General features: G+C 46.6%; 1 protein-coding gene across 4 annotated transcripts in view; it reads left to right on the forward strand.

Annotated features, from left to right (window-relative positions):
* LOC122794391 (CD2 associated protein) overlaps positions 1-25,357 on the forward strand; it is a 3,269,826-nt gene that overhangs the window by 480,354 nt on the left and 2,764,115 nt on the right. The gene's annotated exons all lie outside the window — the stretch shown is intronic.

Here is a 25,357-nt window from a genome sequence, read left to right on the forward strand (position 1 = left end):
CTAAAGTTTTTACAATGATAATTCAAGGATGGGGAAGGCCAGATATAGATCTCTTTGCCACCCACAGAAATTACCAATTGACAAAATTCTGCTCAAGGACCTTTCATCCACAGGCCTGGAAAGTGGACGCACTCTCTTTCAGTTGGACAACAATGACTGTTTATGCCTTTCCACCTCTTCCACTGCTGGCCAAAGTTCTATTAAAAGCCAGAGCAGACAGACCAAAGATGATTCTCATTGCTCCAGACTGGCCAAGACAACACTGGTACCCACTCCTGAGGAGCCTGACGCATTCCCCACCATGGATCCTGCCTCTAATGCCTCTTCTACTGACTCAGCACAACTTCAAAACTCTTCACAGTCAGCTGAAAACACTCAATCTAGCCGCATGGAGGATTCCTTAAATTCACAGCAGACCCTACTCTCCAAGGAGGTGCAGGATGTCATTTTGGAGGCCAGAAGGCCTTCTACTAGAAAAGCCTACTCCAAAATGGAAACGGTTTTGTGTCTGGAATCAGAAAAAGGGTCAGAATCCTGGAATACTGAATTTACCTCAAATACTACAGTACCTAGCCGAGCTGCTAAGCAGTGGACTTTCATTCTCCTCCATCAAAATCCATGCCTCAGCCATTTCTGCAGAGTACAACACTGATCCTCCTTTATTCTCTCACCCTCTCTTAAGACAGTTCCTCAGAGGGGCTAAGAATATAAAACCCCCAATGAAGCAACCAGTACCGGCTTGGGACCTCAATTTCATTCTAGAAAAATTAACCCTGCCTCCTTTTGAGCCAGCTGCTTCAACAGATCTGCAATATTTGTCATGGAAAACAGCCTTCCTTCTAGCTATCACCTCAGCACTCAGGGTTTCGGAACTACAGGCCCTCATGGCTGTGCAGCCTTTCATTTTCCATCAGGACAGAGTTTCCTTATGAACCAATCCTTCATTTATGCCAAAGGTAGTATCCAGGGTAGCCTTGAATCAGGCTATCCACTTACCTACGTTTTACCCTAATCCACAAAACAAAGGGGAGAGGCTACTGCATTCCTTGGACATTCACAGACAGCTCTGTTATTATTTGGACAGAACAAAGCCTTTCAGAAAATCAGAGCAACTCTGTGTCCTATGCTACAGGTGCTCAAGGGAAGCCTATTTCCAAACAGACAATCTCAAAATGGATAGCCCACTGCATACGCTTTTGTTACTCTTTTCATGGTAAAACTGTACCTACAGGCATCAGATCTCACTCCACAAGGGCCACAGCTACCTCTGCTGCTTTCCTCAGGGGGGTTCCTACCAAAGATATTTTGGAAGCAGCCACTTGGAGTTCTGTTCATACTTTCTCCAAGCACTATCACCTACCATTATACTCCAAAACTAGAGCGGGCTTTGCCACTGCAGTCTTGCAGGGCATCCTGGCTCCACCTAGTTCCACTTAGTGCCTACCTCCCCTTTATTAGCTTTGGGATTCTACCCATCTGTTATGACTGCAGCTGTATGCACGATGAACATAGTACAGTTTTGTACCTACCATAAATGTAGATGTTCGAGTGCTAATACAGCTGCAGTCCAGGTTTCCCTCCCTCCTTCCCCGCTTGGGACAGGCCTTATGGCTAACACCTCCTCATACAACCTCATTGGGGTATTCTTTTATGGTGTATTTGCTTGCAGCTACTGTTTTTTGATTATATTGCATTTGCTTTACTACATAAATTTATGTTTTGCCTTCCTTCTGGGGGCACCTGACATCTGGGGCAAGAAAAACTGAAGAAAATGGCGTCGGCTGGTTCTTTTATACCTTTGTTGCACTGACGTCAGGGAAGAAGCGACGACAACCGATGCCGGACCTAGACTTTGGAATTCGGCCGACCGAGGATCCGCCTGACGGCAGGAGAACCCATCTGTTATGACTGCAGCTGTATTAGCACTCAAACGTCTACATTTATGGTAGGTACAAAACTGTACTTTCTCTGCACTGCCCTTTGGCTTATGTACTGCGCCCAGGGTCTTCACAAAGTGCCTGGCACCAGTAATTGCATTTTGCAGACAGAAAGGAATTCATATTTATCCGTACCTGGATGACTGCCTGATTCAAGCAGAGAGCAAGGACATTCTTCTAAAGCATCTGGCGTTTGTAAAAAAGTTAAGTTGCCTGGGGTACACAGTAAACGAAAAGAAATCAAAACTAGTGCCCTCACAAGAGATTATATTCCTGGGGTGCCAGCTTGAACACAACGGCTCAGATGGCTCATCTCACGCCAGACAAACAAGGACAACTGACTCAATACTTTCAATTGATGGCAACTAAGACCCAGCTCCCTGCAAGAAAACTTCTGAAGGCCTTGGGTTACATGGCGTCCTGCATACTGCCAATTCCATATGCCAGACTGCATATGAGGAAACTACAATGGTACCTAAAGAATGTATGGTCTCAACACTGTCAAAGTTTGGAAACAGTTATACCACTAATCCCTTGCCTTCAACAGGAGTTTCAATGGTGGGCTCAAGCTTGTCACCTCAACAAGGGACAGCCTTTTACACAACCCACATCCAGGCAAACACTGACAACAGATGCATCGGAATACGCCTGGGGAGCACACATGGCAATGTATTCAGGGCACGTGGACTGCAGAACAAAGGCATCTTCACATCAATCAAACAGAGATGCTAGCTGTACAAAATGCACTTATAGCTTTCAAGGACCTGCTGCATCCAGGACAACTACTACTAAAGACAGACAACACCACAGTTATGTGGTACATAAGCAAGGGGGCACTCACTCCTACCCCCTATGCAGTCAAGCTATGACCTTATGGAACACAGCTATAAACCTTCAAGTTCATCTGCAAGCGCAATTCCTGCCAGGAGAGAAAAACACGCTGGCAGACGACTTAAGCACAAACATCATGAATCCCCACGAATGGGAGTTGAATCCACAAATATTCAGAATTATAGCACAGAAATGGTGGAGCCCAGACACAGATCTGTTTGCATCCCCAAAAAACTGCCAACTACAAAAATTCTGCACAAGGAGTTACCTTCCACAAGCATGGAAAGTGGATGCCCTCTCATTCAGCTGGGAGAACCTACAAGTATACGCTTTCCCACCACTACCCTCCTGCCAAAGAAACTCATAAAAGCCAGGCAAGAAGAGCCAAAGATGATCCTGATTGCACCAGACTGTGGCCACGCCAGCACTGGTACCCACTCTTAAGGAGTTTAGCACAAGAACCACCCTGGATTTTGCCTCAAAACCCACATCTGCTGACTCAGCACAACAAATACTACACAGCCAGCTAAAGACCTTAAACCTAGCTGCATGGAAGATTCCTTAGTCAAGCAAGCAATGCCTCTCTCCAAAGCTGTTATGGATGTCATTCTGGAGGCCAGAAGGCCTAGTACCAGGAAAGTCTATTCAGATAAATGGAAGAGATTCTGTGGCTGGAGCCAAGCTCACAGCCTTGACCCTCTTGTCCCAAACATTCCTCAGATACTACAATACTTAACTGAGATGCTGAAGAAAGGACTCTCCTTCTCATCCATCAAGATCCACACCTGTGTGATCTCTGCTCATTACAACACGGATCCACCAATTTTCTCTAATCCTCTGTTAAAACAGTACCTCAGAGGGGCTAAAAACATAAGACTGCCCAGTACAGCACCTACTCCAACTTGGGACCTCAACTTTGTTTTGGAGAAGCTAACTTTACCTCCTTTTGAGCCATCCAACAAAGCAGAATTAAAATACATCTCTTGGAAAACTGCTCTGCTCCTGGCAATAACATCAGCACTAAGAGTTTCAGAATTACAGGCACTAATGGCAGTGGAACCTTTCCTCATTTTCCACCAGGAAAGGGTGTCTTTACGAACTAACCCTACTTTTATGACAAAGGTGGTATCCAGTGTGGCTCTAAACCAAACTATTCACCTGCCAACTTTTTATCCTAAACCACAGAATAAAGGGAAGAGACTACTGCACTCTTTGCACATTCACAGGCAGTTATGCTTCTACTTGGACAAAACCAAAGCTTTCAGGAAAATCTGAGCAATTATTGGTAGCATATGGTGCAGGAGCACAGGGAAAAGCCATTTCAAAACAGATTATTTTAAAATGGATAGAACATTGTTTACGTTTCTGCTACACATACCATGGAAAACCTGTACCTAGCAGCATTAGATCTCACTCCACCAGGGCAACAACCACTTCAACTGCCTGCCTCAGGGGAGTACCTACCAAGGATATTTTGGAAGCAGCAACATGGAGATGTCCTTCAAGGATGCATCTGCAGTCATAACATATGGGTTGTCCTGCCTCAGGCAGCCCTTCGGTCGGCCGGATTCCAAAGTCTGGGTCTGGCCTCGGCTGATGTCGCACTTCACCCGACGTCCGAGCTTCTGGGGTAAAAAGGCATCAGCCAACGCCATTTTCCTCAGTCTTTCTTGCTGCGCGGTGCCCGAAGCAGAAGCTGTTCGCAAGTGCCGGTTGGTCAGATCCAGAGATTTCAGCTACCGAAGACTTCTAAAAAAGCTAAGTACCCCGTTGGGGACTCTTTCTTGCCTCAGCCGATGTCAGACGAAGTAAATTGTTTAACTTGTGGGAAACAAATACCTCATAAGGATTTCCACTCTTACTGCCTTCCTTGCTTAGGCCCAGACCACGACGTATCAGCTTGTTTAGCCTGTGCTTCCTTCAACCGACGGACACTTAGACGTCGGTCGGAGTTTGCAGAAGAGTTTTTTGGATCCGCTTTTCCATATAAAATGCCGTTGGAGACTCCGACTACACTTTTAGCCAAAAACGCATGAAGGAAAGGACCGGCCCGCGGTTTCGGCTGAAACCACAGTGAGGCCTACAGCGAGTGTCTCGGTTTCGGCTGAAACAGAGTCCTCGGTTCTTCCTTCTGCCGAAAACATACCTCCGACAACCGAGGCCAGAGAGGCCCCGGCTGAGTCGGCTACAGAAATTCCTACCGAAGAAGCAGGTGCACAGGAATTGTCCGACACCATTCCGTTGGACAATGTTAAGTTGTCTATCTCGCCTTCATTCTTGCTGGATGGGTTCGGGCCGGCCACTCTAAAAGCTCGAGAGTTGGTTCCACCGCTCGAGGCTCCCTTATATCCCACAATGCTAGGCGAGAGTTACCCCAGATCCAGTTTGCCGCTACAGCATCGAGGTGTTGGTTTTTCTACCGGCTTGTTGGTAAGTGTAATTTTGGTAAAATTAGAACTCTTAAAACCCTATATTTTTGAGTTTAAATATATTTCCCTTAGTCTAGTGGTTTCCTACTCCGGTTTTCCGGAAAATCCCAATTTTTTTTTTTTTTCCCAAGAACTTTTAAAGTTCTCTCTCGGGCCTTCTGGCCTTTCTCCATCCCCTAGTAGTGTGTGTGATTACACTTTTGTTTAGGATGTCTAAAGACACAAAGGTCTCAGGCTTCAAGAAGTGTGATGCGTGCTGTCAGAAAATGTCTCTGACAGACGATCACACTTCTTGTGTCTATTGCCTGGGGCCTTTGCACCTGCAGGACTCCTGTGCTGTATGCCACGGCTTCAGCCCCAGGGTCCTGCAGGAAAGAAAAAATAAGTTGATCCTGAGGGTCTTCTTGCCGGAGGATTCCTTTCTGTCTCTGGGAAGCCCTCTAAGGCTTCTAGGTCTCGGCTCCAGCAACTGAGCCGAGACCTAAGGCTTCTAAACCTCCGCCATCGGCTCCGGCTGGAGCCGATGAGTCTCAGTCCACAGTTTCTGTGGTTCCTCGGCTCGCTGGAACCGAGGTAATAGATTCCTGTCGGCTCCGTCCAGATCTTGGAGCCGACAGGTCCAGGTCACCGTCCCTTGGCTCCGTTCATTCCCAGGATCTCCTGCTGTCGGAACGGAGCCATAAATCATTCCTCTAGGTCATCGAGGCTATCGGATCATGACCTTCAGAGGTAGTGAGTCGACTTCTTAAGTCCGAGGCACTAGCCCAGATGCTTCAGAGCCCGACTAATCAGTCGATGCCTGCCCTTGTCCATCAATATATTCCTCCTCCGACTCCTGAGCTCGGGCGGGTCGTCGGAACCGAGACTGTGCCGATTTCTTCCTCAGAAGAATCTCGGCCAGACTTCCATCGGGTGAGTGGCATCGGACCCTTGTCCGACCCCTTCCTCGGAGCTTCGGGCGCTGGTGAGTTCGGCTCCGACATCGGAGCCATCACTGTCGGTGCCGAGGGGGTTCTCAGCTTCCGGGCGCCGGAGCGGGACCTCTGGCTTTGCCTGACAGGGGTGCTTCGAGGTCATGCGGAGTGTGTTAGAGCCTGGCTCTACTCCACAGTCGGCGCCCGTCGCCCCTCCCCGGTGCCTCAGGTCAAGTCGACTCACTCCCTCATCCCGGACCGCAGAGAGCCAGCTCCTCAGGAACCCCAGGTGGGGATTTCATCCTCTTCCGAGGCCTCTCCTGATTTTGCAGAAGAGCCCCCTCGGAAGAGGAAGTGTAAGAGGAAACACATTGACTCACCTGAGTCAATCACATCTGATACAGATTTAGATGATTCCGAGGGTTCCCCCCATTCCCCTTCTGAAGATGTCTCTTTTGCAGACATTCTAGAGATCCTGAAGCAGAGGGAAATTGGCTGAGGATGAATCTGTATATCTTGAGGCGTTTGGCTCTCGCCCTTCTACCTCCTGGGTGTCCCCTTTGACCCTCATGCAGGTGGTTGCTAAAAGGCATGGACGGCTCCTGATTCAGTAGATCCCACTCCCAGGAGACCCTACAAATTCATACGGCACCAGCAGACAAGCAGTTCTTGACAAAAGGAGTTTCTGTGGATGCTATGGTGGTAGCTGCTGCCACTAAGAAGGAACTAGCTGATCCTTCAGTACCTGTCCATCCACCTAACAAGGAATCTAGGTCCATGGACAGGTACGGAAGCGATGTTTTCGTCAGCGACATTTACTATCGTTAAGCTGAACTACCTGTGCCATTTCACTCTTCAAAGAGACTTGATTAAAGAAGCGAGTGACATGTTGAAGGATCCTACAGCTGGGTTTTCAAGATAAAATGAACACTCAGCTGGCTACCCTTAACTCCATAGCCAACTCCTCCATTCGCCTCCTTTCTTATGCGGCTGATGGAGTGAGTAGGGCGCAGGGACAGGTGTGGCCTTACGTAGGCATGCCTGGATGCGGCTATGCAATTTTATGGACCTTCAAGACGTCTTTCACTAACTCCCGTTTGATGGATCATCTCTCTTTGGTCCTCAAGTGAAAGAAACCTTGACTAGGTGCGAGACTGATGGCAAGACTCTTTCTGCCGCCGGAGTCCGTTTTCTACTCCTTCTAGGCCTTACCCCAAAGGCCAGAAAAGTGGGAAAATGTGGTTCCGTAAACAAAATCAAGGGACTTCGCCTGATGCACAAAGTCGTTACCCGCCAGAGGCAGGCGGGAATAACAATGGTAGACGCGCCCCCAGAACCAGGGCAATCGAAGCCTTCTCTGATAAGCCCTTTCAGCATCCCTGAGGTGTTGTGCCCACCTTGAGGCAGTCGGGAAGGTTGTCACTGTACCCAAAAGCCTGGCTATCCCTGACTCAAGACAAATGGGTACAGTCCGTCATTTCTGATGGCTATTCTAGCCCCTTTCTTCGCATTCAAACAATCAAAAAATCCCTTCCAGATGTTCCACCAGCAAAGGGATCTAGCTGTTTTGGAAATTTCAAAACTGCTTGCAAAAAGAGCAATTCAGCCAGTTCCAGCAGACCAGCAAGGATCCGGAATCTACTCAAGGTTCTTTTTAGTTCCAAAGAAAACAGGGACTGGAGACCAATTTTGGATCTCAGTATCTTGAACAGATCAGTCAAGAAAACAAGATTGGTCACGCTGCAGTCCATCCTTCCCCTATTGGGAAAAGGAAACTGGATGTGCTCTATAGACCTTCAGGATGCGTACTATCACATAAAAATGAACAGACACTCCAGAAGATTCCTCCACTTCAGGCTGGGAACCAGTCATTTTCAATTCAGGGCCCTGCCCTTTGGTCTCACCACTGCCCCCGGTGTTTACCAAATGCATGGCAGTGGTAGCTTCTCACCTGAGAAGGATTCCAGGTGTTTCCATATTTGGACGACTGGCTCCTCACAGCCCCCACCAAGCATCTCCTTCTGATGGCCAGGGATTACACTTTTCGCATTTGTCAAAAGTTAGGCATTTCAATAAATTACGAAAAGTCTGTTTTGTCGCCTTGTGCATTATTACCTTCATAGGCAAATCTAGACACAGTAAACATGTCTGCGAGGCTAACAGATCAGAGAATAACAGACATACACAGACTGGTCTCACTCCTTTTCAACAACAACAGAATCAAAGCCAGGTTAGTTCTGAAAGTGTTGGGAATTATGGCGGCTGCCATACCTCTGCTTCCATTAGCCAGATTCCACATGAGAATCCTTCAATGGATGCTCTTTACACAATGGTCATACCAGCAACTTCCAATGTCCCACACCATTATGATCACGCAGACGCAGAAATCATCTCATGTGGTGGATGTCTTCCCTCAGCTCTGGTTGGGAAGACCCTTTGTCTCCCGGTTGCTACTTTGACACGGACGCCTCCTGATCGGGTGGGGGGCATTATCAGGCAGGACGGTCCAGGGCACATGGCAACCAGACGAATGCCACTTGCACATAAATGTTCTGGAGATGAGAGCAGTGCTTTTAGCTTTGCAAGCCCTTCAAGACTCTCTCCTTGGGACGATTGCAATCCAGACAGACAATATGTCTGTAGTGTGGTACATCAACAAACAAGGCGGAACCAGGTCCTACCCTGTGTAGAAGCACTCAGATTGTGGCAATTTTCTTCTCAGCGTTTTCTGATAGCAACGCACATCCCGGAAGTCCAATCAAATAGCGGACAAATTGAGCAGAGCTATCCTCATGCCTCACGAGTGGTCTCTGAAAGACTCTGTTGTGAGAGATTTTCTCAAGTGGGGTCAGCCTTGCTGCGATCTTTTGCTACTCCCCAAAACAGCAAGTGCAGACATTATTTCACTCTATTCCCTTTACCAGGCCAACCCAGCAGAGACGCTCTAGTCCAAGTTTGGCGGGACTTCTGTATGCATTTCCTCCTTCCCACTAATCTCTCAAGTGATACAGAAAGCTATCGCTCAGAAGGCCTCGTTGATCCTCATTGCTCCTTACTGGCCTCGACAGGTGTGGTTCCCCTTTCTACATCAATTTCTACTGGGACCTTGGCATCTGGACCTAGTTCCAGACCTTTTGATCCATCAATCGGGTCAGTTACATCGCCCTCCCTCTCTGAACCTCACTGCTTGGTTCCTCCAGTTCCAACATTAGCCAGGCTTCCTCATTTATCTCACTCTGTTCGAGATATTTTGATAGCTTCCATAAATCTTCCACTAGGAAGATTTATTTGAGTAAGTGGAATCACATATTGGGCTCAAGGAAGGGACATAGATCCTCACTGCTTCCATCCAAATAGTCCTTGAATTTCTAGCTGAACTCTTCCATGCAGGTTCATCCCTTCTACTCTTAAAGTTCAATTGGCAGCTATCTCTAACTTTCATGTAGGTATTTCTGAATCTGCCTTAATGTCCCACAAGCTTTGCAAAGTTTTGAAAGGAGTTTTTCTTCTCAGACCTCCTATAAGAAATCCTCCTTCTCCTTGGGACCTAAATTTAGTTCTTACTTCTTTGATTCTCAACCTGCAGCCTCCTGTTCTTTAAAATTGCTATCATGGAAGACTCTCTTTCTGGTAGCTATTACTTCAGCTAGAAGAGTCTCAGAACTTCATGCACTCAGCTGTCGACCTCCTTATCTATTGTTCCATAAGGACAGGGTATCCTTAACCAACCGTCCTTCTTGCCTAAGGTAGTCTCGGTCAAATCTAAATCAAAGCATTGACCTCCCTGTCTTTTTCCAGAATATTCCAATAGGTCTGAACAAAAATTACACTGGCTAGATGTTCATCGTCAGTTGAGGTACTATTTGGATAGAACAAAACAATTCAGAAAATCTGACCAACTGTTTATCTCCTATGCAGAAAGCAGAAAAGGACTTTCAGTTTCAAAGGTATCATTATCTAGATGGCTTACATCTCTGATTACCCTTGTTTATGAGATTAGACACCAAAAGCTGCCTAATAAACCTAAGGCCCATTCTACCAGAGCTTTGGCTACTTCCTTAGCCTTCCAAGACAGACTGCCTATTGACACCATTTGTGTAGCGGCTACTTGGGCTACTCCTCACACTTTCATTTCTCATTATAAGTTGGATTTAGCTTCTAGGCATAGAGCTAACTTTGGTTCCACTGTTCTCAGGAGTCTGTTCCGCCACCCGGGACAAGGTGCTAGGGACGATGTCCCATCCAGCAAGAATGGCGAGATAGACAACTTAACATATAGAAGTTATGTTCTTACCATACGTTCCATGTTAGTTGTCTTCTTCTCGCCTTCTTCTTTAAGCCCCACCTCCTTCCCCTGGCCTGGACAGACCTAGAGGAGTTGTGATTGTGACCTCTCTTTCTACCACGTCTTTTCTTAGGCATATGCTCCTTGCATATTTCCTGAATCAGGATGTAGGTCACCTTTCTTTCCCCCCTGTTGTTAGAGGTGGACTCTATTTAGAGTTGTTCTATTACTATTATAAGCTGGGGTTAGCTTACAAACGAGATCTGAGGTAACTCTCGCCTAGCATTGTGGGATATAGGGGCCTGTGGAACCAACTCTCGAGCTTTTAGAGTGGAGCCGAGGTCGGCTCCGAACCCATCCAGCAAGAAGAAGGCGAGAAGAAGACAACTAACATGGAACGTTATGGTAAGAACATAACTTCTATTTTCTACTCCTGCACGTGGGGCAGCTAGGCCCCCTGCTTCTATGTCTATTAAGGCCTTCTCCAGGGCTAAAGCAGCTAAAATTTCCAAGGCCTTACCAACAAAATCTTCCTCTCAGAGACCTTCCTCAAGTTCTCAGATTCTCAGCCTTGCTGAGGACCTTATATCTCTGATTAAGGGATCCCAACCTCACCCAGACAGGGCCTCACAACCTCCTCCTGACAAAAGGCCTAGGACTGAACCCCCTGAACCTTTCTCCTCTGATTATTCCTCGGATGGATCTGATTTATCTGACCATCAGGAAGGACCATACTCACCTTATGAGGATTCGGATGCAGAAGACTCAATTCCTTCTGCCTCCCCCCCTGAAGAATTTTCCTTTGGGGAGACTTTACACTCAATGAGGGAACACTTTCAATGGCAGGGTCAGGATTTTTCTGATTCTAGGAAAAGGCTAAGGACCGTTTTACACTTGCCACAGCATAGGCCTTTAGCCATACCACCTGTACTATCAGTTGTTGATGATGCATACAATGATGTCAGTTCTGACCCTGATTCTCTTCCCCCGGCCCCTGCCAAACCTGACAGATATTACAGGGTCCCGGATTCTCACTTCCACTTGTATAAGGCCCATGCTGCAGACCCAGAAACTATTTCTCAGGGCCCAAAGGGTGTTGCAGCTGCCACTGCCAAAAACCCCCTACCCTCTGAAAGAGAGTCAAGAGCATTAGAGAGATGGGGAAAAAGGTTTATACATCTGCTACTCTTTCTGCCAGGGCTTTAAACTGTCAATTCCATATGATACAGTACCAGGAATATTTGTTAGATCAGCTGAATAAAAAGCTTTCCTTTCCTGAACCTTTAGACCGTAAGTCCCTTCAGGATTTGGTACACAACTCTCAGCAGGTCAGTAATCATTTCTTAAAATGTGGCTATGATGCACTGGAGGCTTCATTTAGATCAGCTATGACTGGAGCAGTGATTCGAAGGCATGCCTGGCTAAAAGAGCAATCCTTGCCAGCCCATGTCAAGTCTAAACTCCTAGATGCCCCTATGGAGAAACAAAGTTTATTTGGCTCCCCTGCACAGGAGATTCTAAAGAAAGTGGAAGAAAAAGCAAAATCTGTGCAAACAGTCAAGGATTTTCTGCATGTCCAACCTCCGAGGTTCAGCAGAAACTGGCCTTCAAAGAATTGGTCCTTTCCAGACACTTCCAGAGCACAGAGGGGCAGGAATAGACGCCCAAGAGGCAGAGGTCAATCAAGGGGTGCCTACAGGGGTCGTCAGTGGCAACCTGCCAACCAGAGGAGTACCGTCACAGCTGCGACTACAACCACTTCCACAGGACAGACACAATGACTTGGCTCTGATTCCGCCTAACAGGGAGCAACTGGAAGCACCCTTGGGCGGAAAGTTAGCTTTATTTTCAAAAAACTGGCATTGCATTACAGGAGACAAATGGACATTGCAAACAATAGACAAAGGCTACAGGTTTCACTTCCACACTTTACCAATAAAGAGAGGAATGCCAAACCTTCCACCAAGCCAGAAGCCAGAGGCTCTAAAACAAATCATCAACTTACTAAGGATGAGAGCAATAGAAAGGGTACCATCTATGGAACAAGGCCAAGGATTTTACTCCAGACTATTCCTTGTACCAAGAAAAGAAACTCAATGGAGGCCTATTCTCGACTTGTCCGCACTAAACACATAACTCATTGTACCAAAATTCAAGATGCTGACCCTACAGCAACTTCTTCCCATGTTGGGCAAGGAGTCTTGGCTGGTGACTCTAGATCTCAAGGAGGCATACCTGCACGTCCCTATACGACCAGATTGCAGAAGACACCTCAGATTTCTTGCAGGATCAGAGCATTATCAATTCTCAGCATTGCCCTTTGGCTTATCTACTGCGCCCAGAGTATTCACAAAATGCCTGGCATCAGTAATTGCACATTGCAGGCTTCAGGGAATTCAGATCTACCCATACCTGGACGACTGCCTAATACAAGCGGACAACAACACAAAAATAATAAAGGATTTGGCCTATGTCATACAACTGTTACAAGCCTTGGGATACACAGTCAACATCCAGAAGTCAAGACTAGTGCCATCCCAAAGGATAACATTTTTGGGTGCAGATCTGGACACAATAACTCAGATGGCTTTTCTCACAGAAGAAAAACAAAAGCAACTCCCAGTCTACTTCATGGCTTTGACAAGACAAACTCAGCTTACTGCAAGGAAATTCCTGCAGGCCCTGGGTTACATGGCATCTTGCATAATCTTGATCCCGCATGCCAGGCTGCATATGAGAAAATTACAATGGTACCTAAGGAATGTATGGTCTCAACACAGACACAGTCTAGAAACCATGATACCAATCATTCCATGCCTGAATAAAGAATTCCTGTGATGGGCTCAGGCCTGCCAGACCAACAGAGGGTTGCCTTTCCACAAACCACAACCAAGGCAGACCATCACCACGGACGCCTCAGACCTAGGCTGGGGGGCACACATGGAAGACAAGTGTATCCAAGGCCTATGGTCTCAAGACCAGCTGAATCTACACATAAATCTAAAGGAGATGCTGGCAGTGAAGCATGCAATTGAGGCATTCAAATCATTTCTCCAGCAAGGACATCTGCTGATAAGGACAGACAATACCACAGTCATGTGGTACATCAGCAAACAGGGAGGCACGCATTCCTACCCTCTATGCCGGATGGCAATGGACCTGTGGAACCTAGGCCTGAATCTCAACATTCAACTGCAGGACAAATTCGTACCAGGAAAAGAGAATTCACTAGCAGACAGCTTAAGCAGAACTACCACGGATGCTCACGAATGGATGCTGCATCCAGACATCTTCAAAAACATAACAAAGAAATGGGGAATGCCAGAGATAGACCTGTTTGCCTCCCCACTCAACCACCAACTGAAGAAATTTTGCTCAAGAGAATACCACCCACAAGCCTGGAGGGTGGACTCCCTTTCTTTCAGCTGGAAGGCCCTGACAGTTTATGCCTTTCCACCTCTCCCATTGATGTACAAAGTTCTACTGAAGATCAGGGAGGAACAGCCAAAGGTGATTCTGATAGCTCCAGACTGGCCAAGGCAGCATTGGTATCCGCTACTGAGAAGCATGTCTCAGACGAACTCATGGCCTCTACCCCTATGGCCTTAACTTCTAACACAGAACAACTACAAGACCCTGCATCCAAACTTGAAAATGCTGCAGCTAACTGCCTGGAAAATTGCATAAAACAAAACCAAACTGTTTTATCTCAGAGGGTCAAGGACATTATCCTGGAGGCTCGCAGACCCTCCACAAGAAAAACATACTCAGCTAAATGGAAGAGATTCTTCATTTGGAGTGCATCAAAGGGTACAAATGTCACACTGGCAAACCTAGCACACATCCTAGAATACTTAGCAGAACTGTTCCACAACGGCCTGTCCTATTCTTCCATTAAGATTCATGCTTCAGCAATTTCAGCAGAGTACAACAGGGATCCTCCTATCTTCTCTCACCCTCTCCTCAGACAATTTTTAAGAGGGATCAAAAATGTAAAACCTCCAAGGAAACCACCTCTGCCTGCATGGGATCTTAATTTTGTGCTGGAAAAATTAACACTTCCCCCTTTTGAACCAGCAGCATCAGCAGACTTACAGTTCTTATCTTGGAAAACTGCTTTCCTTCTAGCAATCACTTCAGCAAGAAGGGTATCCGAGTTACAGGCATTAATGGCAGTGCAGCCTTTACTTATTTTTCACCAGGATAAAGTGTCTCTGAGAACCAATCCTACTTTCATGCCAAAGGTGGTATCCAGGGTATCCTTGAACCAAGCTATTCATTTACCTACGTTCTTCCCTAACCCACAGAACAGGGGGGAAAAACTATTGCACACCTTGGATGTACACAGAAAACTACGCTACTATCTGGACAGAACTAAAACCAGCAGAAAAACTGACCAGCTTCTGGTAGCATATGCAACTGGAGTGCAAGGAAAAGCAATTTCCAAACAGACAATTTCAAAATGGATAGGAAATTGCATTCGATTCTGCTACTCTTTTCATGGAAAGACAACTCCTGAAAATATCAGGCCTCACTCCACAAGAGCCACAGCCACCACTACAGCTTTCCTACGAGGAGTGGCTACCAAAGACATTTTAGAATCTGCTACTTGGAGCTCCGTGCATACATTTGCCAAGCATTACAATCTTCCTTTATACTCCAGATCCCAAGCAGGTTTTGCAACTGCAGTTTTACAGGGGATCTTAACTACACCATCATTATCTTAGTACCTCCTCCCCCAGTTTGGCTATGGTATTCTACCCATATGTTATGACTGCAGATGCATCCTTGAAGGACATAGTACAGTTTTGTACCTACCATAAATGTAGATGTCCGATAGGTATGCATCTGCAGTCAGGATTACCCACCCTCCTTCCCCTCTGTGGTATTCCTAGGGTGCTTACCCCTCTTTTAGCTAGCTGGGGGAATCTATTATGGTGTATTTGTTTGTATGTATATATATATATTTTGCTTACTACTGTTTGGAATTTTCTACATTTATCCAAATTTAGCCTTCCTAGAGGGCACCTGGCATCTGGGGCAAGAAACACTGAGGAAAATGGCGTCGGCTGATGCCTTTATACCCCAGAAGCTCTGACGGGTGAAGTGCGACATCAGCCGAGGCCAGACCCAGACTTTGGAATCCGGCCGACCGAAGGGCTGCCTGAGGCAGGACAACCCATATGTTATGACTGCAGATGCATACCTATCGGACATCTACATTTATGGTAGGTACAAAACTGTACTTTCTGTGCATACCTTCACCAAGCATTACCGTCTGCCTCTATACTCTAAATCCAGAGCTGGCTTCGCCACTGCAGTGCTGCAGGGCCTTATAGCCACCCCTAATGCCTTATAGGACCAGCCACCCTTCCTCAGCTTTGGGATTCTACCCAAGTGTAATGATTGCAGCAGTGTAACATGATGAACATAGTACAGTTTTGTACCTACCATAAATGTAGATGTTCGAGTGTAGACACTGCTGCAGTCCAGGTTACCCTCCCTCCTTCCCCTCTTACTGGCTGGTATGTACCTATGTCTTCTACCCTTACTACCTATGGGGAGTATTTGCTGGTCGCTGTAAGTTGTTTTTTGCTTTTCTTATGTATGTTTTAGTAGCAATTGGAATTGCCTACATATTTAGAGGCACCTGACATCTGGGGCAAGAAAAACTGAAGAAAATGGTGTTGGCTGCATCTTGTATACCCCTGTCGCACTGACGTCAGGGAGGAGGCGACAGCAACCAATGCCGGACCAAGACTTTGAAGCTCTGGCCGACTGCAGGACCGCCTGATGGCAGGATAACCTAAGTGTAATGACTGCAGCAGTGTCTACACTCGAACATCTACATTTATGGTAGGTACAAAACTGTGCTTTCTCAATCTCTGTACTCCGAAATGGCTTTGTTGAGCCATTCGACTACCGATCTTCCGAAAAAGCATAAGGATAAAGACAGACCACATAGGTCCAAAACTGCCGACAATGCTTCCGTTAAGCTAGTCGCCAGTCCGCTGGTACTCAGTGAGGCACTTTCGCAGCCCCTGATACCTGCTTCTACAGATTTGCAGGTTTCTGCTGAGACCCATTCGGAGTCCGGTATGCCGCGAGATGCTTTTTCAACTCTGGAACCTGTGGATGTCTCTACTTTGGATGGGTCCAGAGCCATTATGCAGGCAACTGCTTCTGAGGGTGTATTCAGGCATACGGATTTTCATATTAAACCGACTACTTCGTTTCAAGCTAAAAATACCGGATTCCTCAGGCCTAAAGCTCGCACTACGCCTAGAAAACCGAACAAAGCGCATTCTCAGGCCCACATACCTCAAAAACAAATGATTAGAATGGCTGAAGACCTTATTACCTTAATTAGGGGAAGCCAGCCTCCCCCCTCTAAGAGACCTAGAACTGATTTTCCTTCTGATTCTTCTGATCAGGAATTTGATATGTCTATTCCTTCTGACTACCAGGATTTACCCTTATCTACTTATGAGGATTCTGATGCAGAGGATTCTGTTTTCTTTGCTTCCCCTCCATAGGATTTTTCTTTTGGTGAAACCTTGCATAACCTCAGGGAACGTTTCCACTGGGAAAGCCAGGATTATTCATATTCCAAAAAGAGACTTGGGGAATTCCTAAACCTCAGCACAGGCCTCTAGCTATCTCTCCTGTTCTGGAGGTTGTAGATGATGTTTTCCTGGAATCCAGCCTTACCCCAGACACTTTTGCTCCAGCTCCCAGGAAACCTGACCGGTACCATAGAGTACCTAACTCTCACAAATTCCTCTTTAAGAATCCTACTGCGGATCCAGAGACCATTTCTCAAGGACCTAAAAGCATTAAGGCTGTTACTGCCAAGAATCCTACCCCTGCTGACAGGGATTCTAGGGCTTTAGACAGATGGGATAAGAAGGTATATACCTCTAGTACTCTGGCCATTAGGGCTTTAATTGCCAGTTTCATATGTTAAAGTATCAGCAACATATTATAGGACTACTTAAACAGAAAATGATGTTGATTCCTGACTGTACTGAACTCCAAGATTTAATGCATTCTGCTGACCAAGTTGGTATACATACTTTGCAGTGTGGTTTTGATGCTTTAGAAGCATCTTGCAGGGCTGCTGTCACTGGGTCTTTACTTAGAAGGCATGCTTGGTTTAAGGAACAAAACTTGTCAGATCATGTTAAGGCTAAATTACTGGATGCACCCTTAAACCAAGACCGCCTTTTTGGCAACAAAGCGGAAGAAGTCCTCAAAGGAATGGAGGAAGAAGCTAAATGTATGCAAACTGTTAAAGATTTCTTACAAGTACAGCCACCTAGATTCAGTAGGCACTGGCCTTCCAAGAACTGGTCCTTTCCAGTCCCTCCCAGACCTTCTCAGTCCAAACCCAGTTGCAGCAGACCACCAAGACTTCAGTCTCAGGCTATGCACAGATCTAAGCAGTGGGGGGCTCCCACTTCCAAAGCAGGGAGTAGTAAGCCACCCCCCTATGGAAAAATTGCACAATGACTTATCCTTAACTCTTCCAAACCTTGCTCAACTGCTTGCACCTTTAGGACAGCCCGCCCTGCATGCAAAAAACTGGGAATTCATTACCCAGGACAAATGGGTTTTAAACATAGTTTCCCTAGGATACAGATTCCACTTCCACTTTCTCCCATCCCCAAGTGGATGGCCAGACCTCCCCCCAAACCATTGGGCGGATGCCCAAAAACAAGTTCTCTCTCTCCTCCGCATCAAGGCTATTCAACCTGTCCCAGCAGAACAAAGGGGACAAGGTTTCTATTCAAGACTGTTCCTGGTTCCCAGAAAAGAAAACTCTTGGCGTCCTATCCTGGACCTGTCTGTCCTCAACACCTTTTTGGTGGTTCCAAAATTCAAAATGCTTACTCTTCAACAGCTTATTCCTATGCTAGCCAAGGTGCCTGGCTGGCAACCCTAGACTTAAAAGAAGCTTATTTGCACATCCCAATAAGGGAGTCTTGCAGGAAATACCTAAGCTTCAGGGCCGGCTCCTTGCAGTATCAGATGTCCTTCAAGGATGCATCTGCAGTCATAACATATGGGTTGTCCTGCCTCAGGCAGCCCTTCGGTCGGCCGGATTCCAAAGTCTGGGTCTGGCCTAGGCTGATGTTGCACTTTCCCCGACGTCAGAGCGTCTGGGGTATAAAAGCATCAGCCGACGCCATTTTCCTCAGTCTTTCTTGCCGCGCGGTGCCCGAAGCAGAAGCTGTTCGCAAGTGCCGGTCGGTCAGATCCAGTGAATTCAGCTACCGAAGACTTCGAAAAAGCTAAGTACCCCGTTGGGGACTCTTTCTTGCCTCAGCCGATGTCAAAGTAAATAATTGTTTAACTTGTGGGAAACAAATACTTCATAAGGATTTCCATTCCTACTGCCTTCCTTGCTTAGGCCCAGACCACGACGTATCGGCCTGTTTAGCCTGTGCTTCCTTCAACCGACGAACTCTTAGACGTCGGTCGGAGTTTGCAGAGGAATTTTTTGGAGCCGATTTTGCTTATAAAATGCCATCGGAGACTCCGACTTCGCATATGGTGAAAAAACGGAAGGAAAAGGACTGACACTCGCGGCCCGCGGTTTCGGCTGAAACCACGGCTAGGCCTACCGCGAGTGTCTCTGTTTCGGCCGAAACCGAGTCCTTGGAGATTCCTTCTTCCGAAACCATACATCCGACCACCGAGGCCCGGGAGGCCCCGGCTGAGTCGGCTACAGAACTTCCTACCGAAACCAGTGTTTAGGAAATGTCCGACACCATACCTTTGGACATTTCTACTCCTGCACGTGGGGCATCTAGGCCCCCTGCTTCCATGTCCATTAAGGCCTTTTCAAGGGCTAAAGCTGCCAAACTATCTAAAGCTTTGCCTACCAAAACTACCTCCCAGAGGCCTTCCTCTAGTTCACAGATCCTCAGCCTTGTTGAGGACCTTATTTCCTTAATTAGGGGTTCACAACCTCACCCAGACAGGGCCGCTCACCCTCCTCTGGACAAAAGGCCCAGGACTGACCCCTCTGACCCACACTCTTCAGATGATACCACGGATGCGTCTGAGTTGTCAGACCACCAGGAAGGGGCTTACTCACCTTATGAGGATTCAAATGCTGAGGAATCTATCCCTTCGGCCTCCCCTCCTGAAGAGTTTTCCTTTGGTGAGACTCTACACTCCATGAGAGAGCATTTTCAATGGCAAGGTCAGGATTTCTCTGATTCTAGAAAAAGATTAAGGACCTTTTTGCATTTGCCTCAACATAGGCCCTTAGCTATACCTCCTGTTCTGAATGTAATTGATGATGTGTACAATGATGTCAGTACAGCCCCTGATACTCTTCCTCCGGCCCCTGCCAAACCTGACAGATACTACAGGGTCCCGGATTCTCATTTCCATCTGTATAAAGCCCATTCTGCATACCCAGAAACTATTTCTCAGGGCCCTAAAGGGGTTGCGGCCGCTACTGCCAAAATCCTCTACCCTCTGAAAGAGAGTCTAGAGCTTTAGAGAGATGTGGAAAGAAGGTGTATACTTCTGCAACTCTTTCTGTCAGGGCATTAAATTGTCAATGTCATATGATACAGTACCAAGAGTATTTGTTAGATGAACTGAATAAGAAACTTTCTTCTCCTGAACCCCTAGACCGTAAATCCCTTCAGGATTTGGTACACAATTCACAACAGGTTAGTAATCATTTCTTAAAATGTGGCTATGATGCACTGGAGGCTTCATTTAGATCAGCTATGACTGGGGCAGTTATTCGTAGGCATGCCTGGCTGAAGGAACAATCTTTGCCAGACCATGTTAAAGCTAAACTCCTGGATGTTCCAATGGAGAAACAAAATTTATTTGGCTCCTCTGCTCAGGAGATCTTAAAAAAGGTTGAAGAAAAGGCAAAATCTGTGCAAACAGTTGAAGATTTCCTGCAAGTACAACCACCGAGATTCAGCAGAAACTGTCCTACTAAGAATTGGTCCTTTCCAGACTCGGACAGAGCCCAGAGAGGCAGGAACAGGCGCTCTAAAGGCAGAGGTCAATCGAAGGGCTCCTACAGAGGCCGTCAGTGGCAGCCTGCCAACCAGAGGAGTAGTGCAACAGCAACAACAACAGCCACTGCACCAGGACAGGCTCAATGACTTAACTCTGATTCCGCCTACCAGGGATCAACTGGAAGCACCCTTGGGCGGAAAGCTGGCTTTATTCTCAAAAAACTGGCATTACATTACAAAGGATACATGGACACTGCAAATAATAGACAAAGGATACAGGTTCCACTTCCACACTTTGCTAAAAAGAAGCGGAATGCCAAACCTTCCACCAAATCAGAGGGCAGAGGCTTTAAGACAGATCAACAATTTACTTCAGATGAAAGCTCTAGAAAAGGTACCATGTTCAGAACAAGGCCAAGGATTTTACTCCAGACTATTCCTTGTACCAAGAAAAGAAAATCAATGGAGACCTATTCTCGACCTGTCCGCACTGAACACTTATCTCATTGTGCCAAAATTCAAGATGCTGACCCTACAGCAACTTCTTCCCATGTTGGGCAAGGAGTCTTGGCTGGTGACTCTAGATCTCATGGAGGCATACCTGCACGTCCCTATTCGACCAAGTTGCAGAAGACACCTCAGATTTCTTGCAGGATCTGAGCATTATCAATTCTCAGCATTGCCCTTTGGCTTATCTACTGCGCCCAGAGTATTCACGAAATGCCTGGCATCAGTAATTGCACATTGCAGACTACAGGGAATTCAAATTTATCCATACCTGGACGACTGCCTAATACAAGCGGACAACAAGGGAAATTTGATAAAGGACTTGGCCTGTGCCATACACCTGCTACACACCTTGGGATACGCAGTCAACATCCAAAAGTCAAGACTAGTACCATCCCAAAGGATAACCTTTTTGGGTGCAGATCTGGACACAACCACCCAAATGAAGAAAAACAAAAACAACTTCCAGATTACTTCATGATTCTGACAAGACAAACTCAGCTTACTGCAAGGAAAATCCTGCAGGCCCTGGGTTACATGGCATCCTGCATAATTCTGATACCGCATGCCAGGCTGCATATGAGGAAATTACAATGGTACCTAAGGAGTGTATGGTCTCAACACAGTCACAGTTTAGAAACCATGATACCAATCATTCCATGCCTTCAAAAGGAATTCCTGTGGTGGGCTCAGGCCTGCCAGTCCAACAGAGGGTTGCCTTTCAACAAACCAAAACAAGGCAGACCATCACCACGGACGCCTCAGACCGAGGATGGGGAGCACACATGGAGGGCAAATGTATCCAAGGCCTATGGCCTCAAGGACAGCTAAGCATGCACATAAACCAAAAGGAAATGCTGGCAGTGAGGCATGCAATCGAGGCCTTCAAACCCTTCCTCCAACAAGGCCACCTGTTAATAAGGACAGACAACACCACGGTCATTTGGTACATAAACAAGCAGGGAGGCACACACTCTTACCCTCTATGCCGGATGGCTATGAATCTGTGGGAACTATGCCTGAATCTCAATATCCAACTACAGTCCCAATTCGTGCCAGGGAAAGAAAATACACTGGCGGACAGCTTATGCAGAACTAACATGGATGCACACGGATGGATGCTGCACCCAGACATCTTCCAACTCATAGCAAAGACATGGGGAATGCCGGAGATAGATCTGTTCACCTCCCCACTCAACCATCAACTGAAGACATTCTGCTCAAGGACATACCACCCACAAGCTTGGAGGGTGGACTGACTCTTTCAGCTGGAAAGCCCTAACAGTATATGCCTTCCCACCTCTCCCATTGATGTACAAGGTTCTACTGAAGATCAGGGAGGAACAGCCAAGAGTGATACTAATAGCTCCAGACTGGCCAAGGCAACACTGGTATCCATTATTGTGAAGCATGTCTCAGGCAAAATCATGGCCTCTTCTTCTGACGCAGAACAATTTCAAGACCCTGCATCCCAACTTGAAAACATTGCAGCTAACTGCCTGGAAAATTCCTTAAATCCCAATCCAACTGTTTTATCTCAGAGGGTGAAGGACATTATCTTGGAGGCTCGCAGGCCTTCCACAAGGAAGACATACTCAGCTAAATGGAAGAGATTTCTCATTTGGAGCACATCACAAGGCTCAGATGTCACAGTGGCAAACATAACACATATCCTAGAATACTTAGCAGAATTGTTCCACAATGGCCTGTCCTATTCTTCCATTAAGATTCATGCTTCAGCAATTTCAGCAGAATACAATGTGGATCCACCTATCTTCTCGCACCCTCTCCTCAGACCATTTCTGAGAGGGATCAAAAATATTAAACCTCCAAGAAGACCCCCTCTACCTGCTTGGGATCTCAACTTTGTGCTGGAGAAACTGACACTTCCTCCTTTTGAACCAGCAGCATCGGGATCTACAGTTTCTGTCTTGGAAAACTGCATTCCTTCTGGCAATCACTTCAGCAAGAAGAGTATCTGAGTTACAAGCATTAATGGCAGTGCAGCCATTTCTTATTTTCCACCAGGACAGAGTTTCACTAAGAACCAATCCTACTTTTATGCCAAAGGTGGTATCTAGGGTATCCTTGAACCAAGCTATTCACTTGCCTACGTTCTTCCCTAATCCACAGAATAGAGGGGAAAAACTTTTGCACACCCTGGATATACACAGACAACTACGCTGCTACTTGGACAGAACAAAAACTAGCAGAAAACTGACCAACTTTTTGTAGCATATGCTACTGGGGTGCAAGGAAGAGCAATTTCCAAACAGACAATTTCAAAATGGATAGGAAATTGCATTCGATTTTGCTACTCCTTTCATGGAAAGACAGTTCCTGAAAACATCAGGCCTCATTCCACAAGGGCCACGGCCACCACTACAGCCTTCCTACGAGGGGTGGCTACCAAGGACATTTTAGAAGTTGCTACTTGGAGCTCCGTGCATACATTTGCCAAGCATTACAATCTACCTTTATACTCCAGATCCAGAGCAGGTTTTGCTACTGCAGTCCTGCAGGGATCTTAACTACACCATCCTTTTCTTAGTACCTCCTCCCCCAGATTGGCTATGGTATTCTACCCATATGTTATGACTGCAGATGCATCCTTGAAGGACATAGTACAGTTTTGTACCTACCATAAATGTAGATGTCTGATAGGTATGCATCTGCAGTCAGGATTACCCTCCCTCCTACCCCTCTGTGGTATTCCGAGGGTACTTACCCCTCTTTTAGCTAGCTGGGGGAATCTATTATGGTGTATTTGTTTGTTTATACATGTATATAATTTTGCAAATGTTTGGAACTTTTCAGCATTTATCCAAATTTAGCCTTCCTAGAGGGCACCTGGCATCTGGGGCAAGAAAAACTGAGGAAAATGGCGTCGGCTGATGCTTTTATACCCCAGACGCTCTGACGTCGGGGAAAGTGCTACATCAGCCGAGGCCAGACCCAGACTTTGGAATCCGGCCGACCAAAGGGCTGCCTGAGGCAGGACAACCCATATGTTATGACTGCAGATCCATACCTATCGGACATCTACATTTATGGTAGGTACAAAACTGTACTTTCTTTGCACTTCCCTTTGGCTTATCTACTGCGCCCAGGGTATTCACAAAGTTCTCTAGCTCCAACCATTACATTTTGCAGGCAGAGAAATATTCAGATTTTCCCATATTTGGACGATTGCCTGATTTAGGCAGAGAATCAGGACTTGCTATTACAGCACCTGGCATTTGTAAAAAGACTTCTAACTTCACTGGGATACACCATCAACGAGAAGAAATCACACCTAGTACCCTGCCAACAGATCATATTCCTGGGAGCAAGCTTGAACACATCTTCCTAGATGGCATTCCTCACTCCAGAGAAACACGTTTATTTGACAACCTACTTCAACCTACTGGCCACAAAAAAAACAGCTATCTGCAAGGAAAATTCTGCAAGCCCTGGGATTCATGGCCTCTTGCATTCTGTTAATTCCATATATAAGACTGCATATGAGTAAACTTCAATGGTATCTAAAAGGTCTATAGTGTCAGCATTCTCAGGATCTGGAAACAATGATTCCTATCATCCCTTGCCTAAGGGCAGAGTTCCTTTGGTGGGCAGAGGCCTGCAACCACAACAAGGGACTCCCTTTCACTCTACCCCCTGCCGCCCAAACCCTAACACTCATCAGACTATGCATGGGGGGCTCACACGGCAGGGCAGTGCATTCAGGACAAATGGAACCCAATACAGATGCACCTGCATATCAATCAAAAAGAAGTGTTAGCTGTACAGAATGCTCTGACAGCCTTCAAAGACCATATTCTTCCAGGACAACTATTGGTAAAGACAGACAACACCACAATTATGTGGAAGATAAACAAGCAGGAGGGAACCCATTCCTACCCACTCTACAGACTCGCCATGGCTCTGTGGAACACAGCCTTGAGCAACCAAGTGAAACATACAAGCAGACTATATTCACTGGTAGATGACTTAAGCAGAAATCTCATGGACCCACAAGAATGGAAACTGGAACCCAAAATATTCAAGCTCTTGAGGAACAGGGGGATTCCAGAGGTAGACCTGTTTGCCTCCCCTCAGAACCACCAGTTGAAAAAGTACTGCACCAGAACTCCCCTCTGTCAACCTTGGAAAGTGGACGCCCTGTCCTTTACCTGGGAAGGCCTCTCCTCTCGAAGGTCCTGCTAAAGCTCAAACAGGACAAGCCAAGGACAATTCTGATTGCACCGGACTGGCCACGCCAGTACTGGTACCCCGTTTTGTGCAGTCTGACAGTGTTACAACCATGGCACCTACCTCAGACTCCTTCCCTGCTGTCCCAGCAGGCGGGACAGATTCTGCACACTCTGCTTCAAACCCTGAACCTTGCAGCCTGGCTAATCCCCTGAGCTCACCTCTGGCAACCCTCAGTAAGCAGGTGCTGGATGTCATTCTTGAG

Source organism: Protopterus annectens, chromosome 2.part1, assembly GCF_019279795.1.
Source record: "Protopterus annectens isolate FY-2018-M chromosome 2.part1, PAN1.0, whole genome shotgun sequence".
In the NCBI taxonomy this organism is placed as follows: Eukaryota; Metazoa; Chordata; order Ceratodontiformes; family Protopteridae; genus Protopterus; species Protopterus annectens.